This window comes from Rutidosis leptorrhynchoides, chromosome 6 (assembly GCF_046630445.1).
Source record: "Rutidosis leptorrhynchoides isolate AG116_Rl617_1_P2 chromosome 6, CSIRO_AGI_Rlap_v1, whole genome shotgun sequence".
NCBI lineage: Eukaryota > Viridiplantae > Streptophyta > Magnoliopsida > Asterales > Asteraceae > Rutidosis > Rutidosis leptorrhynchoides.
In genome coordinates this window covers 426,265,774-426,286,414 of record NC_092338.1, presented here as the reverse complement: position 1 = coordinate 426,286,414, position 20,641 = coordinate 426,265,774, and positions in this window count along the sequence as shown.

The following is a 20,641-nucleotide window of genomic DNA, read 5'->3' as shown; positions in this document are numbered from 1 at the left end:
GCCCCTTAAGAGATGATGACAATTTGAAAAAAAAATTAAGCAATGATGGTGTTTTCACAGAAGAATGGAAATACCATAATGTTTTAATAGTATTTTCTATTTCTATTTCTATTTCTATTCTTTTGTGAAGCTAAATTAAAGAAATACCATTCACATACAAAGAAACTTGGGATGCTCAAGTGTTCAAACACATTAAGTGGGCGTTGAATCAATCGTACAGTCATACAAGTTAAAATGTTCGATTAGATTAGCTTATTCGATTCATTAGTCGAAATTCATTCGTATCTACCATACGTATTCATATGAGACCATTTCGTCTTCCCATCTCAGAGACGCAACATAAAGCGATGATCATAGATTCACCAAATGTCTTTGTTATTCAAAAATCCCAAGGATCCCTGTTTCGTAATCAAATCCGTGAGTTGCGAGAAGGTTCAAGTATTCCACACTCAATTACCACCCACTAACCAATCCGCTACCTTACAATCCTTGTTAACTTCAAAGTGGTATAATATGAGAAACTTATCTTTTAACGCCACATCACCTATCCAAATGTCATTCCAAAACTACATATCTATCTCATCCCCCATCTTTAAACAAGATGTCATCATAAATTCATAATGATTCAACTCTCATTAATAAGAATTTCCAATTACATAACAATAACCATTTTTTAACATCATATTTAGGCGTGTTTATTATAGGATGATAGGATAATTCATCATTAATTTACACATTTAATTAATTAAAAATATATAATATAATGATAATAATAGTATAATAATTAATAATTATAATTATATTGGAAGAGAAGAAGAAAAAAAAGGTACCCAATTAAGTCAGGTAAGGACATCAGAAGATCCTATTCCTTATCCTAGTTGTAAAATATCATGCTCACGTGCTTCTCATGTGATAGGCTTATTTTATTTGTTTTATGTATACTTTGTATTTATAATTAAAATTTAAAATTAATTTAATGTAATATCTTTGTTTTACAAAACCACGTGGTGTGTAATGCTGAAAGAAAGGGAAAGAACAATAAAAAGAAGAGAAATTGTGAGGGTTATATTTTAAAACAGGTACCCTTGAGTTTAACCTCGTTTGTAATTTAACCCCTAGTGACTTATTTTCGTTGACTAAAATTTTGGGTATTCAACTGCCTTTTTAAAGTGCAAAACTTTTGACCATATCAACACTAAAAGATAAATTAAATGTTAAGGAGTAGAAAGAATATATGGAAATAACCTGGAATGATAGAAACCCAATATTAGTTTGGGCTTACAAAGTTGGACACGACAATTTTAAGTATCACCAAAAAAACACTATTGGTTGTTAGCTCGAGTCATTTACGTTTGTAAGAATCAAACATAGAATATATGCTTGTAAAAAGTTATATTCGATGAGTGTAGACACTCGAACATATTATACTATGCTTATTTTCTAGTATATTTATACAATTATACAATTATACGAAGATTACGAAGATAGAGCTATCATATTTTAATTTTAATGCTCATTTGCATTATATTCTATTCTAACTCTAATTCTTACGGAGTACATATTTAGTTACATTCATCCGTGATGTCTCCAGTAGTCTAGTCTACCTACAAAGCAAGTGATCGTCTTGAAATTTGTTAGCTCACAAAACGTATCAGATACCTTAGTTAACTTAAATATGATTTTTGGTCAGATTTCAATCTTTAATATACATATATAATGATACCGCAACCCGCAGGCGCACCGCGAATGTATGCGGACAATCACTATTGTGCGTATGCGTGTTCTTGTGTGCGGTATGCGGCGTGCGAATGCCTTTGTTCCCGGTACGGCGGTTGCTTAGCTGTCAAGTAAATATATTTTCCATAATTATATCCGTGATTCGGGGGAGTCAGTTATGGATGAGATTATCATGATCTGGGACGGTTCTAGAATTAGGGTTTGCCTATAAATACAAACCCTAATCATCATTCACCAAACACAGCACATTACGTAACCATCGCATACGATACACATTACGTAAAACAGCATCATTCAGCGTCTTTTCAAGGTTAACAGGTTAGTCTTTTGTAAGCTAGTACCTACGACCTTATTTGGGGCCTTCCGATCAGCGACCGCTATCGAAGGTGGACTTAATCACTTGGCCACCCCGCCGACATCATCATGTCGGCCAGGGTTATTCACGGTAGCCGGACCGGAGAGCCACGTTCTAAGATCCTTAAACCCCTCTTTACGTATTGAGCAGGCATATTAAACCCCACGGTTAAAATATGCATGATCAAGTGGTGCTTTCATTGAGAGTCGAATTAATTCAAGACTGTTTAATTGCTTTTTCTTTTAAGGTTTTGAATTGTACGACTCGTTATTTACAAAAATTTTGAATTTTTTCTTTAACAGTATCATGACTTCCGAGGAATCATCGGAACATACCCAAACAGATGTTCAGAACGCACCGTCTGGTAGTCAACATACACCGGTTATGACTACGGAGGCCGCTACTCAGGCGGGATACACGATATACCCTCCACCTATATCCGGCGAACCCTTTCAGAGGTACAAGCCGATATATTCAGACGGGGTCACACCGCCAAGAGCAAACTCACCAGTCACAACCACGCGGCTGGACTTTTCGTCAGTGGATCCAAGGGTCATCTTTGCAGGCGTTGGCGGTGGAACAACGGGGCCGCACGTGGTTTGCTGCGGCCAGGTACCTATTTACAGTACCACTGTTTCAATACCTCTGCATACGCAGAGCATTCAGCAGAATTCGTCATTTACACCATTGCAACCTTGGCAACCACCGCGCCCAGTTTCACAATTTTTAACTCCTGCGGATGCGCAGGCGTTACTTAATAGTTGGGGATTTGGGGTCATCCCAGATGCGAACTCTCATTGGGCGCCGATAACAGCGCAGCAGCAAAGCACAGCGCATACAGTTGGGCTTTTAAGTGTGTATCCTCAAGTTTCGCAGATATCTGCGCCACAGGTTTCGCTTCCTTTACAGCCACCTGTGTACTCTGCGTCTTCAAGTTATCCCTCTTTTCCAACGCAGCAGCCTTGGTCATATCCGCAGACGCAGGGTCAACCTTGGCAAAATGTTCAAGGGCAGGCAAATCTTGCAAGTCAATTCATGCAGGCCGCACCTCCCGATATGGTTCACTTATTTTCACAACCTGACTTTGTTCAGGACATGATGAAGCGTTTCTTTGCAAATTTGAAAGGGGATCCTGTTAAACCACCCTTCGAGCTACCGACTACCTTTGACAAGTTTCCTCCGCATATATCCGCGTACCCGTTTCCATCAGCACCAAAGATACCTAGCACGTTGGGTACTTACAATGGCCTGACCGATCCAGATGATTTTTTACAGCGCTTCGAAGGCGCAATGCGCACTCAAGGCTGGGTGGATCCGGTTGCGTGTCAGATATTTCCTATGACACTACAGGGTATTGCTCGTGAGTGGTTTAATAAGTTGCCGGCGGGTAGTATTGCCGGGTTTATGGATCTGCGGACAAAGTTTTTACTGCAATATCAGAATCAGAGACCACGCAAGCGCACTCACATTGAATGCCATGACATCGTGCAGAAGTCCAAGGAATCTTTGGGCGAATTTCTCACAAGGTATACTAATGAGTGCCTGCGTATACCAGATCTCAAACCAGAGCAACAGATTTCCGGACTCATACATGGTATAAACTCAGAACGTCATCCAACACTGGTAAGGCGTCTGCGCCATACAGTCCCAACAACTTATGCTGAGGCGCTTAATGAATGCCACGACTATATGCGGAGTGGCGAAGATAATGACATTCCAACAGCTAGCACACGCAACGAGAGGAAGGACGATGATGATCGTTCGCGCGATCAAAATCGTGGTAACAACTCTCGCGGAAGGTATCCTAGCGGTGGTCCTATCAGGAATGATAAAGGGAAATCAAGTGGCAATTATCGAAACAATAATCAGCGCGGCATCAATAATCAGAACTATGCGCTACTCAAAAGTTTGTCCAAAACGCCCAAGGAAATTTTGGCAACGGAGCCAGTATGCGCGACCTTCGCGGTTCCAACTCCGCTTACAGAATTTGGCAAGCGGGACAAAACAAAGTATTGTGAATTTCATGACGATTATGGTCACGACACCAATCGGTGTAAAAACTTGATGGAACGGGTTCTGGAAGCGCTTCGCGCGGGCAAATTGGATCATCTAAAACCACCTAAAAAGGACAAGGGAAAGGTCGCAGAAGAGGCTTCGAAGTCTAAGACTTTCGCGTGGCAGAAAGTTGACAAAGCGAAAAATGCCGACTTAACCATTAACATGGTTGACGCAGAGAAAATCATCCAGCGGAGAAAGTACAACGATCATCAGGATTGGGAGCTACTCCCGATCACTTTCCCTCCTGTAATGTCAATTGATTCTATTAATGAGCCCATTATCATCAAGTGTCGCATCCCCGATTGCGGAATCCAGGTTAAGCGCATGCATGTTGACACTGGCAGCGGTGTCGATATTATGTATGAGCATTGTTATCGTTTCCTTCCGGCAGAAGTCAAAGCGCAGTTACGTCAGCCTGATATTACGCTATCAGGGTTCTCTGGAGAAAACTCGTGGCCGCTAGGCCGAATAGAATTAATGATAGAGCTTGCGGATGACAGGAACCCGCAGATGATCAGGCGTGAATTGGTCGATTTTTATGTGGTTCGTTCAACTTCACGATATAATGCACTGCTAGGGAGAAACTTTATACGGCGTTTTAACATTATCCCATCGGTAGTGCATGGTTTGATTAAGTTTCCCACAGTAGGAGGCGTTGCCACAGTTGCGTCACATCAAGCAACCGAGCTGTGTGGCTCTGTCGCGTCTGTAAGCGCTCCTAGCGTAGGAGAGCAACTTGCAAACTGTGCAGTAATAGCAAATCGCTTGCATCCGGATAAGCGAATTAAAATCGGCGCAGGCTTGTCAGCCGAAACGAAGGGCAAGTTGCATGGAATACTGTCAGCTAACGCAGATATTTTCGCATGGTGCGAGTCAGACATGACAGGGGTTCCGCGGGATATTGCGGAGCATAAGTTAAACGTTAATCCATCATTGACACCCGTTAGGCAAAAGAAGCGGCATATGGCCCTAGACCGCAGTGATTGGTTGTGCGCAGAGGTGGACAGCCTTGTCAAAGCAGGCATTCTGCGGGAAGTGCGTTATCAGACATGGGTTGCAAATCTTGTGTTGGTAAAAAAGGCTGACGGTAACTGGAGGATGTGCGTTGATTTCAAAGATATCAATAAGGCATGTCCCAAGGACAATTACCCTCTCCCGGAGATAGACTGGAAGGTAGAATCACTATCGGGATTTAGGTACAAGTGTTTTCTAGACGCGTACAAGGGTTATCACCAAATCTTAATGGCTGCGGAGGATGAGGACAAGACTGCTTTTCATACGCCGCAGGGTATTTATTGTTACACGAAGATGCCTTTCGGTTTAAAGAATGCTGGCGCGACCTATCAGCGTGTAATTGATGCAGCATTCAAGCACCAGATCGGTAGAAATCTTGAAGCGTACGTCGACGACTTGGTAATTAAAAGTAACACCGAAGAAGACATGCTCGCAGATATCCTGGAAACGTTTGCATCTCTGCGCAGGATCAACATGAAGCTTAACCCGCTAAAATGTAGTTTTGGGGAAGAGGAAGGCAAGTTTTTAGGTCATGTGGTGACAGCGCGGGGTATCAAGGCCAACCCCAAAAAGATTGAAGCCATTGATAATTTGCCATCTCCGAAGACAAAGAAAGATGTGCAGAGTCTAACGGGGAAGCTTGCGGCTATCACACGGTTTCTGTCGAAAGCCGCAGAACGACAGTTGCCATTCTTCAATACTTTGAAAAATTGTTTGAAGAAAAAAGACTTCGTATGGACTCAGGAAGCGGAATCAGCCTTTCAGGAGATGAAAAAGGTGCTTGCAGAATTACCAACACTTACTGCGCCAGTATCAGGAGAAACGCTAACGCTGTACCTCGCGGCATCGAAGGAAGCTGTCAGCTCAGTCCTCATCGCGGATCGCGGAAGGGTAATCCATTAATTTACATGCTTTATTTATATCGCAGAAATTTAACGACTGAGGTTTTTCTCAGACGCAAATGCCGGTCTACTTCGTAAGCAAGACGCTGACATCAAGCGAAGTAAACTACTCACCAATAGAAAAGCTTGTATATGCGCTGGTCCATACGGCGCGGCGTTTGCGCCGATATTTTCAAGCACATCCAATCGTGGTTCTAACTGATCAACCAATCAAACAGGTTGGTAAACGCCTACTTTACGGCAATGACCGGGGTTACCGCATTGACTAACGCAATCATTTTTCTTTCAGGTGTTGTACAAGCCTGAGATTTCTGGCCGAATGGCTAAGTGGGCAGTTGAATTAGGTGAACATGAAATAAATTTTTCTTCGCGCAGTGCGGTTAAGGGTCAAATACTTGCTGATTACCTAGCAGAATTACCTGCGGAGGTCGAGGCATCAGCAGAACATCAGGATCCACCTGCACCAACTTTGTCACCATGGGAATTGTATACCGATGGTGCATGCAGCGCATCTGGTGCAGGTGCCGGTGTAATTTTAACAGGCCTGGATGGCGAAGAGCATACATACGCACTGCGGTTTAATTTTGCTGTTACAAACAATGAAGCAGAGTATGAGGCTCTGTTAGCAGGTATGCGCATTGCGCATAGGTTAAATGTTAAAATTTTGCACGCTTATGTGGATTCAAAGCTAGTATGCAGTCAAGTCAGCGGAGATTTCGAAGCGCATGACATAGCCATGCAGCAATATCTATCGCTTGTTCACAACCTCGCTGACCAGTTTGAAGCTTTTCAAATCTCCCACGTAATGCGGGGTCAAAATAAGAAAGCGGATGCGCTAAGCAAACTGGCTGCCTTGGCTTTTGATCATATGGGAAAGAAAGTTCTAATAGAAGAACTCAATGCGAAATCCATTGTTATGATGCCTTTAGTGGCACCAGTTGAGGAATCAAGCTCAACATGGATGACGCCCATCGTGGCTTTTCTGCGGGATGGCACTTCTCCTGCAGATTCCGCTGACGCAAAGAAAGTCCGCGTTAAGGCACCGCTGTATGCCCTTGAGGGTAACGTCCTATATCGAAAGAATTATTTGGGACCGCACTTAAGGTGCATTGGGCCGAAAGAGGCGGAGGAAGTTGTACGCGAGGTGCATGAGGGTGCATGCGCACTCCATTCGGGGCACAGGTCCATTGTGTCAAAAATAATGCGGCTAGGATATTATTGGCCCACCATGTACGCGGATACTGCGCGCATAGTTAAGCAATGTGAATCATGCCAAATACATGCACCTATTAGCAGAGCACCTGCGCATCCAATGATACCAGTCTCCTCACCGTGGCCATTCTGCAAATGGGCAATCGACATAGTCGGACCATTCCCAAAAGGCCGAGGTAATTTTATCATTTATTTTCTAAACATGTTACTCACATCAGTACCTTACGCACATTCTGCACACGCAGGAAACATCAAATTCTTGATTGTTGCAATCGACTATTTCACAAAGTGGGTCGAAGCGAGACCGCTGGCAGCAATCTCAGGAAAAAGGGTGCGAAATTTTGTATGGGAAGACATCGTCTGTCGATTTGGTATACCAAACGAAATTGTTAGCGATAACGGTACGCAGTTCGCGGGTGACCCTTTTCGCAGCTGGTGCGCGGAGCTTAATATTAAGCAAACTTTTACATCTGTTGCGCATCCGCAGGCAAATGGCCAGTGCGAAGTCACCAACCGGGATATAGTAGCTGGAATCAAAGCTAGGTTGGGTCATGGTCGCGTTGGTTGGGTGGATGAACTACCGAAGGTTTTATGGGCACATAGAACAACACCCAAAGCAAGCACTGGTGAGACCCCGTTCAGTTTGGTCTATGGATCAGAAGCTGTTGTACCCGCAGAAATTGGGGTACCAACGTTCCGCATACAAAATTTTGATGAGCAAAATAACTCTGAAGCTTTGCGGGAAAATCTTAATTTACTGGAGGAGCGCAGACTCTATGCGGCTGTCAACGAAGCAAATAACAAGCAAAAAATCGCAAAGTACTATAATCAGCGTGTGCGTTCGCGCTCTTACAAGTGCGGTGACTTGGTTTGGCGTCAAAACGACGCAAGTCATGCGGAGGATACTGGGAAGCTGGGCCCCCGTTGGGAAGGTCCATACAGGGTAGCGAAGGCAAACAATACCGGGGCGTACCATCTCGAGACACTAGATGGAAAACCTGTTAAACGCACTTGGCATGCGACGTTATTGAAAAAATGTTATATGTAGCTAGGTGGACCTGATCACTCCAGTTTATTGTAGCACATTATTTTTTCTATGTATTTTTCGTCCGTTTGGATGTGTCGCGGTTGTAATTGTGATTAATGCCAATTAAATATTTACTCGCGCATACTTTTGTTGTTTAAATCTTTTTTGTATGCGGTTCCTGCCTACTTAAGGGGTGTCCTCTAGCCCCCGTGCGGCAGAAGCCTGTTTGGTTACAAGGCTAGACGTTAACGGCAGGCAAAGGGAATTGGTTTTCCCCTAGCCAAGCGCCACACAGACTAGATGGCTGCAAAGTCGACTTAAAAAATTACAAGCATTGGTTTGCTTGTGCGTAATTACTCTCGCATTGGTTTGCGTGAGGAACTCAAAGCATAAAAACATTGGCTTGTTTTTAGTTGCGTTGCTTACCATACAGCTATAGTGCACCTCTAGTACATGACAAAGCGATAACGCAGTAGCTTTCGAGTCTAAATTATTAAAGGGTAATTGTTAAAGTATTGTTTTATTTTACGCAGTAATACCCGCATACGCATGAGTTTTGGTTAACTATGCGCATGGGCATGCGGTTCACATTTTGTTTTGATTCGCGATATATAAACAAATAAACACACTACGCATGCATATCAGGAATATATATACATCAAATTAAGTTGTTACATAAGAGGTAATTGTTTGTAACGCCTGCCCAACACGGGACTTAGGGCTGCAAAAATACAAATACCTGCCTAAGCATAGGACTTACGGCGCAATCCAACACTAATAATCTTCCTTTAAAAACCCATCGATTGACATGTTCGGGTCTGCAGCGAATGCGTTGATTAGGGGGATAGGGATGGACTTGATGGCTTCTTCCGCCTCCATTAACGCTGCAGCCGTTCCCTCTTTTAGCTTCTTTTGAACGATGTCGGGGAACGGCGGTGTTAGACCGCAAGCTTGGATTACCTCATGCACAGCCTTGTTGATCTCATGGTCCCTGACCGCATCAACGTAGGCATTGAACTTGTCGGACACAGGCTCTGAGTCCATCACCTTTTGCGCAATGGTAGGGAGTGCGGTGCGCAGCTTCGCTAGATCCGCCTCTTCCAGCTCGCGGTTGGTAACCGCGTCATCCCTTTCCCTCGTAACTTTCTCAAGCTCCGAACGCAAACGTTCTGCATCGCCCTTCGCCTGCTCAACCGCACCAACCAGCTCACGGCTCTTTTTTCTTTCCTCAATCAGCGCGGCTTTGGTTTCATTCGCGGTCGACTCAACCGCCTTGCGCGCCTCCTCAGCAGCATCCCTATCCTTCTTGACCTGATCTACACCCGCCTGCAGAAGTCCCAGCTCTACCTCTTTGCGCAAAGCTAGCTGGTATATGCTGGAAGAGCGGCGGGCCTGATCCGCAAACATGCCAAAAAATACAAGGCCGTTTTGAATAAAGGCATTGTGTGCCTGGTTAAACGGTAGAGCGGCCAGTTGCTCGCGGAATTCGTCCGGAAAGATTTGCTGCAGGAACGCAGACTGCTCTGCGGCATTTTCTGCGGAAGACTGTGTGAGTTGGCTGAGGTTGGCAACGCGGAAGCTACCTTGCGGAGGAGTTGGTGTGGAATCGGAATCCACGTGTATTGTCTTATCCTTTGATGTGGCGGTAGCTTGGAGATCTGGGTTGACCCGCTGGGTGGACGGCTGCGTCTCCTCCACATGCTCTGCATATCAGTAAATAGTTATAACGTGAACTTTATTATGCGGTGAAGACGCAAGAAATGGGCGCTTACCAGTGATGGGGGGAAGTAGTTCTGCGGAGCGTGGCTCGATTGGAACAAAGTTATCGTTCCGCATGTCCTCCCTTTGTTTGGGAGTCATCTTCTTCTTCTTCTGCTGAGCCGCAGAGGTCTCAGCTGCTTTGCGTTTGTTGCCGGATGCCGCGGCGATTGCTCCACGTTTTCGCTAGTTTTCTCCTGCTCTAGCTGTACGTTCACATCTTGCTTGCGGAAGGAGATCCCCGCAATCTCTTCCGCAGTCAGCACCTTCTTCATCCTCATTTCTGCAAAGATACGCGCATGCGTTAGATAATATACATACAAAAACAGTTTAGTACGCGATTATACTATTCCTACCCTTTCCATCCGGTCCGACTATGGCTGGGCGCACATCCTCCCATGGCCAGTGTGCGGATATCTTCCCTAGCCGCAGCATTACGTTCCCATATGATCGATGCACTAGCTGTGCGTTTGCACACTCCGCTAATAGTTTCCTTTCATCCTCATCCAGGGCGGGGGTCTTGTTTATGTAACGACCCGGAAATTTCCGACCAAATTTAAACCTTAATCTTTATATGTTACCGACACGATAAGCAAAATTTGTAATGTTGAGTCTAGAAAGTTTTGAAATCTTTATTTATGAAATCAGTTACCCTTTGACTATGTCCGACAATTCACGAACCACTAGTTGTACATAGATAAATATATATTTAAATATATATATATATATATATATATAAATATATATATATATATATATATATATATATATATATATATATATATATATATATATATATATATATATATATATATATATATGTATAAATATAATAATAAATTGAAATATTATTTGATAAAATATATGATTTAATTGCTTAAATTAATATAAGATACAAAAATGTTTAAGTTGTTAAAATTATCATTTTCTTTTATTGTTGATATTATTATCAGTACTATTAATTTTAGTATTATTATCATACAATTATTATTGGTAGTAATATTAAAATACGTATGAAATTAAATGCAAATATATACATAAAATATTGTTATATATAAATAGATACACAGATATAGATAAATATATATATATATATATATATATATATATATATATATATATATATATATATATATATATATATATACGAATATATATAGCAGATAAGTAAATATGTACAACTATATAATACAGTGAATATATAAATTTATATATAGATATATATATTAAAAAAAACGATTATAAACTCTCTAGGATCCAAATCAATTGCTTATATCCTCTAACTGTATCACTTTTTGTTTCTGTCTATTAATTGGAGTGCAAATCGAATAAAATCACAGGAAACAACAAATACAGTTAACCATCAATTTATCCTTTATTTTTTTTATATATATTTTCTATCCTAAATAATAAAACTGTCGACTCTCCAATTTATATAACAAGCGACTGATTTCAGTTAATAAGGATTCATTGAACCTACTGCTACCTTTACCAGCCACAAACACCCTTCACAGATTTCCTTTAAATCGAATTTAGCCAGAAAAATAAGCTGAAGAACCCGTCGGCCCTGTTTAGGAAACTTTTCACTCAAAAATCGATTATGAATGAAATTTAAAAATCTAATAACGTAGTATTGTTAGGAATGGTTCATTCAAACTGTATGTGAAATTTTAAATTCCAATTCGCGTTATTTATTGAGAATTTTCAAGTTAAAGTTCGGGTTTTTAAAAGACAAAGATTGTGTTTATTGTAAAATTCGAATTATGTATGATGATTCTGGTCAAATTGAGGATGGAGAAAGTTTCAAGGAGGCATTTACAACTTACTTTGTTTTGAAATCATAAACTAAAACGTTTTTTAAACTCAAGATTGATGTTGAGTTCATACGGTGTTTGGCAGCGTTTTTTTTTTTTAATTTATTATCTTTTATGATATGATTAATTCAAAACAACTAACACGTATCAATTAAGTTTAACATACAAGTTATAATTAAGATCTGTAATTCACTGAAAAACATTGTTATTTGATTCTGGACAAAACGTTCTTGAGGAAGAAGGTGAAGAGATAACAGATAAGTTATACGGGTTATATGATTTAGGAGTGATATAAATAACAGAAAAACAGGCATAGCAGAATGGTTAGGGTGTTGTGTTGGATACCGAGAGGTCTCAGGTTCGAGTCCGGGGTGAGACATTCTTTTTAGGCCGTTTCTTTTAAAGGTATTTCTAACTTTCTTTTATTTCACTTATTATTACTATTATTATTAGTTTTGTTATTATTATTGTTATTAATATTAAAATTATCCTTAATAATAAAAAGAATGTTATTAATATTATTATGATCATTAAGTATTAGTATTAGTATTAGTATTAGTATTATTATTATTATTATTATTATTATTATTATTATTATTATTATTATTATTTAGTATTAAGAATATCACTTATTATTAGAAATATCAATTTATATTATAAGTATTATTATTATTATTATTTATCACTTATTATTATGATTATGAACAATATTATATTATAGAAATGATACAATTTATTAGTACTTTCATAAATATTAGCATCATCAACATTTCATAAATAATAGAACTATTATTACTAACATAAGTATATTATTACTGTTATTATCATTATTATTTTTACATGGTATAACTAGAAGTATTGTTTTGATAAACAAATGAAATATATATCTAAATATACATAACACATAACATGACAAAATATTCTATTAATATAAAAATGATATAATAGATATATAAATTTATTCGATTACGAGTATATGTTTTAATAGATATATAAATGATATAGGTTCGTGAATCCGAGGTCAACCTTATACGTGTTCAATGGTGTTATATGTATTTTTACTACAAAATACAGTATGGTGAGTATATAGATCCCTTTTAAACTTTAAATATTTTGGGCTGAGAATACATGCGCTGTTTTTATAAATGATTTACGTTATGGACACAAGTGATTAAAAATGATATTCTGCGGATTGATGTGCTAGGTAATTTAGTTATATGTTATAATAGCATGTAAGCGCGAATCCTAAAGATAGATCTATCGGGTTTAACACCCCCATCCAGTAGGCTGCACTAGACATAAGAACTAGTGGGCGGATGTTTAGTACTTCGAGGATTATTTATACACTTGCGAGTGTACATATCCATCTTTGCGAAGATGACTTATTATATTATTGTTAAGGTTGGTTACTGAGGCCTCAACATAAGCAGAATGATTTTATACACTTGCGAGTGTATTATATTTTTATATATGAAATCTTGTGGTCTATTGTTATAACGCTGCTAGCATTAAACCTATATATCTCACCAACTTTATGTTGACATTTTAAAGCATGTTATTCTCAGGTACTAATTAAGTCTTCCGATGTGCATTTGCTCATTTTTAAGGACATCACTTGGAGTCGATCAACGCAATGGAACCAAATGTTGATGATTTCGTCCAGGAGGATAAGGACGGGTCCTCACAGGTGGTATCAGAGCGTTGGTCTTAGTGAACCAGGCCTTGCATTAGTGTGTTTAACTGGTAGTTGTTAGGATACATTAATGAGTCTGGACTTTGACCGTGTCTACCTGTCAAAAAGTTTTGCTTATCATTTCTAGTCGGAAACCATCTGCTTATCATCCTTAGGGAATTGCCTGCTTATCATTCTTAAGTCTAGACACGTCTTACTGCATTTACTGCATTGATAGTGTATAGACGAAATTTATATCTTAGCGTATTTGATAATTCATATCTTAGCGCACCTGTAGACTTGCCTGACATATGCTGTAAATTCCTCTGTAGTCTACGAAATCTTTAGGATTATAGATATTCTATCTAGTTAGAATATCATCCGATATCTGAAAATCATTCACATCATTCACCAAATTGCCCTCTTGACAATGAACCTGAAGCACTTACTAGAGAACCTGTTCGAGAAACTATTTTCTCTCTCATTTCTAGAGTATCTCGTCACGATTATATACTATCCCATATTTCAGATCTTGTTCATTCACTCACTCCAACCACCAATCATCCCGGTATACTAGCAGAAGTTAACGAACTTTGCACTCGCGTGACGGCTTTGGAGAACATGGTGCGAAGGTGGCAAACACCAACAGCAGCACCAGCAACATAATCCGTACCATCATCACCAACGTCGACAGTACTCTTATCACCCCCAAACCAAAACCACACCGTAAATCTCAACATCACAAACGGTATCTTGGATATCAATATCACATACCTCAAAAATCTCATCGGAATTTCGAGTATGATCTTCGTTCTACATATCGTTCTACATCGATTAATTTCGTTTTACGTATTGTTCTACCTCATTTACCTACGTTCGACATGGCAATTATGTAATCTCTAATGTTTTAGAGATCATGTAATCAAGTGTTAACAATAAATCAAATGAGTATAATATTTTATTGACTCATTAAATCCATGATTACATCCGATGAAAATATATATGCGAGTATATTTTCATAAAGACTGTAATTAAAAATTCTTTTGTACAAACTGTTAATGATGAAAATATTTTAACGGGTGGGTAGTACCCGAGGAATATTTAGAATTCACATTAATAAGTTACACTGTACATTCTTCGAATCTAATTCAACGATCATTTACTATCCTACTTACAACTACCGATATACGTATCCGTTCACCACAGAATAACCATTTCTATTCAAATTTCATATTTGGATTTTGACCTATCAGAATCCAACAAGTGGCATAACGAAGAAAACATTGGACAAAAAAAATAAAAAGTGTTAGAAACAAACGAATTAATTAATTGGAATTGTGATAGGATTTCACGCTAACTGTTCCGGCTAACTGTTCCCAGCTAACTGATTAACATTTAATTTATCGCAATTTACATTCTCGCAATTTTATTTATCGTCATTTAATTTCTGTTATTTATTTTTACGCACTTTAAATAACGGGGCACGTATGCAAGGTTTCGACTTATCATATCGACCCATCTATATATATATTTCGGAACAACCGTAGACACTCTATATGTGAAGGTGGGAGTTGGCTATACAGGGTCGGAGTTGATTCCAAAATATATATATACTTTGAGTTGTGATCGACACCGAGACCGGTACACGGGTCACGATACGTATTATTTAATTCGAATATTATATATTAAATTATATATGAATCATTGAACCATCGGACTATTAGACTGCTAACTTTGGACAATTAAAATGAATTAAATTAAAATATTGATTATAACATATGAAACTAAACTAATCTTCAAGTTTGCCACTTGATTTCATCTTAAATCTCATTTGTATCTTGATGATTACAACCCGCGTTCAAACCTATCATGATTCTTGAAAACACCTCGATCGAGAAGTTGAACCAGCTGCACCTCGTCTATGGAAGAAAGATCCATGCATACAGTTATGCACCCGAAAAACCTTCGAAACCAAATTCATAGTTTAACACATACCGTGTTGAATCCTTTGCCATTTATTAGCAAAAACAATCCTACAATTCCTTTTCAAGAAGCTAATTTTGTCACAGCTCCACTTCGACTTTTCAGTGAGACTACTCTTATTATAACCTCTATATATACCTATGTTATCCTTTCGCCGTCGTTACCGGAGAACCTTTTATATTCCGCAACAACAACAGCAGATGTACCAGCAGCTTGTTATCTCTTCGAGGGAATTCGCAATTAGTATTTTAAAAATCTCGCAGAACTTCTCCAGTTATATCTACAACGTCTATCCCTAAGAATTTCATACATCGAATGTGAAGTTTCTGAAAAACACCCTGAACTGCGAACTAGTTCTTAGAGTGCTGATGAAGCAGTAAAAACTGTAAACGACTTTAACAAGTCAAAAGTTTACTAAAAAGTACAGTGTGTTGGAAAAGCTCAGAAAAAGGGAAGGGTTGGAACTGGAAAACGGATTGAGCAAAGTATGAAAGAGGTTGTGGATAAATCACAAAGACTGAACCTGCCTTCAAAGGATCCAAATGATTCCGTACCTGCTAAAATCATTAGCAAACACCTTACTCCTCATTCTAAACCTTCACCGACAAATCTTCTTCATCATCCATCGATGATATAAAATCTAAGATATCATCATGCCTTTCATTATAAATATCCTCGATATTTCTGAAGATATTCCATAAACATCTGAGATCATGTATCTCTCCGTAATATCTGCGTTACAACATAAAAGAAACTGTGTTAGTTTCTAAATTCTGAAAACTCCAAGGAATGTTTTGAAGTAGTGTTGGGAACTGATGCATGAATTAGTATAATATAATGACACTTGATCAACGTCATTATATTACAGTAATCCATGTTGAGTTTCTAATGGAATGTGATGATTCACAGTACCGTCATCATGTGCCATGTTACACGGCTCTTACATTCTATCTAATCCTCAAACGTATTAGGAACATATCATCTTGATAATTCTATCTCTCCAGGATATTCTGGTAATGTGACAAATCAAAATCGTGCCATTAACCGCAGCAAATAGAAGAGAGTATTAACTGTGGATTTATAGTGAAATATCCGACAGAGAAATCGAAACAGTTGGCCGCATTAAATCAAAGGAGATCCTGTTTTTCTAAATCGCCGAAGAACCAAATCTTATTACGTAAGATTTTCTTTAATTTCATAAATTTCGGAAATCAATTCTAATCACGTCATTGGTAAAAACAAGTATATTTATACTCATTTCACTCTTTTGTAATAGCTTCACTCGTGCGCTTCATATGATCGAATCGTTTTATCTATATCTCTCAATAATGATAAAACTCCATTATCACCTCATATTCGTCATGAAAACATTCCTATTGTTATCCATGACAACCTCTACCAAATTTCGGGGACGAAATTTCTTTAACGGGTGGGTACTGTAACGACCCGGAAATTTCCGACCAAATTTAAACCTTAATCTTTATATGTTTCCGACACGATAAGCAAAATTTGTAATGTTGAGTCTAGAAAGTTTTGAAATCTTTATTTATGAAATCAGTTACCCTTTGACTATGTCCGACAATTCACGAACCACTAGTTGTACATAGATAAATATATATTATATATATATATATATATATATATATATATATATATATATATATATATATATATATATATGTATAAATATAATAATAAATTGAAATATTATTTGATAAAATATATGATTTAATTGCTTAAATTAATATAAGATACAAAAATGTTTAAGTTGTTAAAATTATCATTTTCTTTTATTGTTGATATTATTATCAGTACTATTAATTTTAGTATTATTATCATACAATTATTATTGGTAGTAATATTAAAATACGTATGAAATTAAATGCAAATATATACATAAAATATTGTTATATATAAATAGATACACAGATATAGATAAATATATATATATATATATATATATATATATATATATATATATATATATATATATATATATATATATATATATATATATATATATATATATATATATATATATATACGAATATATATAGCAGATAAGTAAATATGTACAACTATATAATACAGTGAATATATAAATTTATATATAGATATATATATTAAAAAAAAACGATTATAAACTCTCTAGGATCCAAATCAATTGCTTATATCCTCTAACTGTATCACTTTTTGTTTCTGTCTATTAATTGGAGTGCAAATCGAATAATATCACAGGAAACAACAAATACAGTTAACCATCAATTTATCCTTTATTTTTTTTATATATATTTTCTATCCTAAATAATAAAACTGTCGACTCTCCAATTTATATAACAAGCGACTGATTTCAGTTAATAAGGATTCATTGAACCTACTGCTACCTTTACCAGCCACAAACACCCTTCACAGATTTCCTTTAAATCGAATTTAGCCAGAAAAATAAGCTGAAGAACCCGTCGGCCCTGTTTAGGAAACTTTTCACTCAAAAATCGATTATGAATGAAATTTAAAAATCTAATAACGTAGTATTGTTAGGAATGGTTCATTCAAACTGTATGTGAAATTTTAAATTCCAATTCGCGTTATTTATTGAGAATTTTCAAGTTAAAGTTCGGGTTTTTAAAAGACAAAGATTGTGTTTATTGTAAAATTCGAATTATGTATGATGATTCTGGTCAAATTGAGGATGGAGAAAGTTTCAAGGAGGCATTTACAACTTACTTTGTTTTGAAATCATAAACTAAAACGTTTTTTAAACTCAAGATTGATGTTGAGTTCATACGGTGTTTGGCAGCGTTTTTTTTTAATTTATTATCTTTTATGATATGATTAATTCAAAACAACTAACACGTATCAATTAAGTTTAACATACAAGTTATAATTAAGATCTGTAATTCACTGAAAAACATTGTTATTTGATTCTGGACAAAACGTTCTTGAGGAAGAAGGTGAAGAGATAACAGATAAGTTATACGGGTTATATGATTTAGGAGTGATATAAATAACAGAAAAACAGGCATAGCAGAATGGTTAGGGTGTTGTGTTGGATACCGAGAGGTCTCAGGTTCGAGTCCGGGGTGAGACATTCTTTTTAGGCCGTTTCTTTTAAAGGTATTTCTAACTTTCTTTTATTTCACTTATTATTACTATTATTATTAGTTTTGTTATTATTATTGTTATTAATATTAAAATTATCCTTAATAATAAAAAGAATGTTATTAATATTATTATGATCATTAAGTATTAGTATTAGTATTAGTATTAGTATTATTATTATTATTATTATTATTATTATTATTATTATTATTATTATTATTATTATTATTATTATTTAGTATTAAGAATATCACTTATTATTAGAAATATCAATTTATATTATAAGTATTATTATTATTATTATTTATCACTTATTATTATGATTATGAACAATATTATATTATAGAAATGATACAATTTATTAGTACTTTCATAAATATTAGCATCATCAACATTTCATAAATAATAGAACTATTATTACTAACATAAGTATATTATTACTGTTATTATCATTATTATTTTTACATGGTATAACTAGAAGTATTGTTTTGATAAACAAATGAAATATATATCTAAATATACATAACACATAACATGACAAAATATTCTATTAATATAAAAATGATATAATAGATATATAAATTTATTCGATTACGAGTATATGTTTTAATAGATATATAAATGATATAGGTTCGTGAATCCGAGGTCAACCTTATACGTGTTCAATGGTGTTATATGTATTTTTACTACAAAATACAGTATGGTGAGTATATAGATCCCTTTTAAACTTTAAATATTTTGGGCTGAGAATACATGCGCTGTTTTTATAAATGATTTACGTTATGGACACAAGTGATTAAAAATGATATTCTGCGGATTGATGTGCTAGGTAATTTAGTTATATGTTATAATAGCATGTAAGCGCGAATCCTAAAGATAGATCTATCGGGTTTAACACCCCCATCCAGTAGGCTGCACTAGACATAAGAACTAGTGGGCGGATGTTTAGTACTTCGAGGATTATTTATACACTTGCGAGTGTACATATCCATCTTTGCGAAGATGACTTATTATATTATTGTTAAGGTTGGTTACTGAGGCCTCAACATAAGCAGAATGATTTTATACACTTGCGAGTGTATTATATTTTTATATATGAAATCTTGTGGTCTATTGTTATAACGCTGCTAGCATTAAACCTATATATCTCACCAACTTTATGTTGACATTTTAAAGCATGTTATTCTCAGGTACTAATTAAGTCTTCCGCTGTGCATTTGCTCATTTTTAAGGACATCACTTGGAGTCGATCAACGCAATGGAACCAAATGTTGATGATTTCGTCCAGGGGGATAAGGACGGGTCCTCACAGTTTACATCCTTCTCCACCTTCTCGAACCATATCAACGTTTGCGGGAAGTTTGCACTCACCACAGTTTGGTCGACGAAAAAGAATGTCTCTTTCCAATTCCCCGCATTCGATTTTGGGGTCTTGGTGAAGTTTTGACGAGCGAAGAAGGTGAACCACGATTTGTGGTGGTGAGCTAGTCGGTATAAATGGCAAAACACCTTCACCAGGGGCACTTTCTTGAGTGCAACGCACCACATCTCGAACAAGACTATTTTTCCTATAGCGTAAGGGTGTAACTGACCTAATCCGACCTTAAAATGATCTAGCACGCCCAGGAAGAAATCAGTGGGAGGAACCCTAAAGTTGCCATGCTTAAAAGCATGTTCGTAAATAGCCACCTTTTTCTCCGGTGGCTCGTGGGCTCGCTGATTAGACAAAGGGGGTACCGGATTGTACTTGGCTAAGGGAGGATACTGTTTCACTAAGTAATCTATGTGCTTCTGCTCTATAACAGACTCTACGCTATCTACATACGTCTCGTTAGCTTTAGTCATTTTCTAGGAGTAATCGGATGAATACTAACCTTTAAATGGTGGCCGGAATGTTCAATTTTTGATCGGAATTCAAATTGGCAGCGTAACGAGGAAGCTTGAAGCAGGGAAGTGGAAATGATCTGCGAAATGGAGTATTTATAGGGCAGATTGGATGGAGTGGTGTGA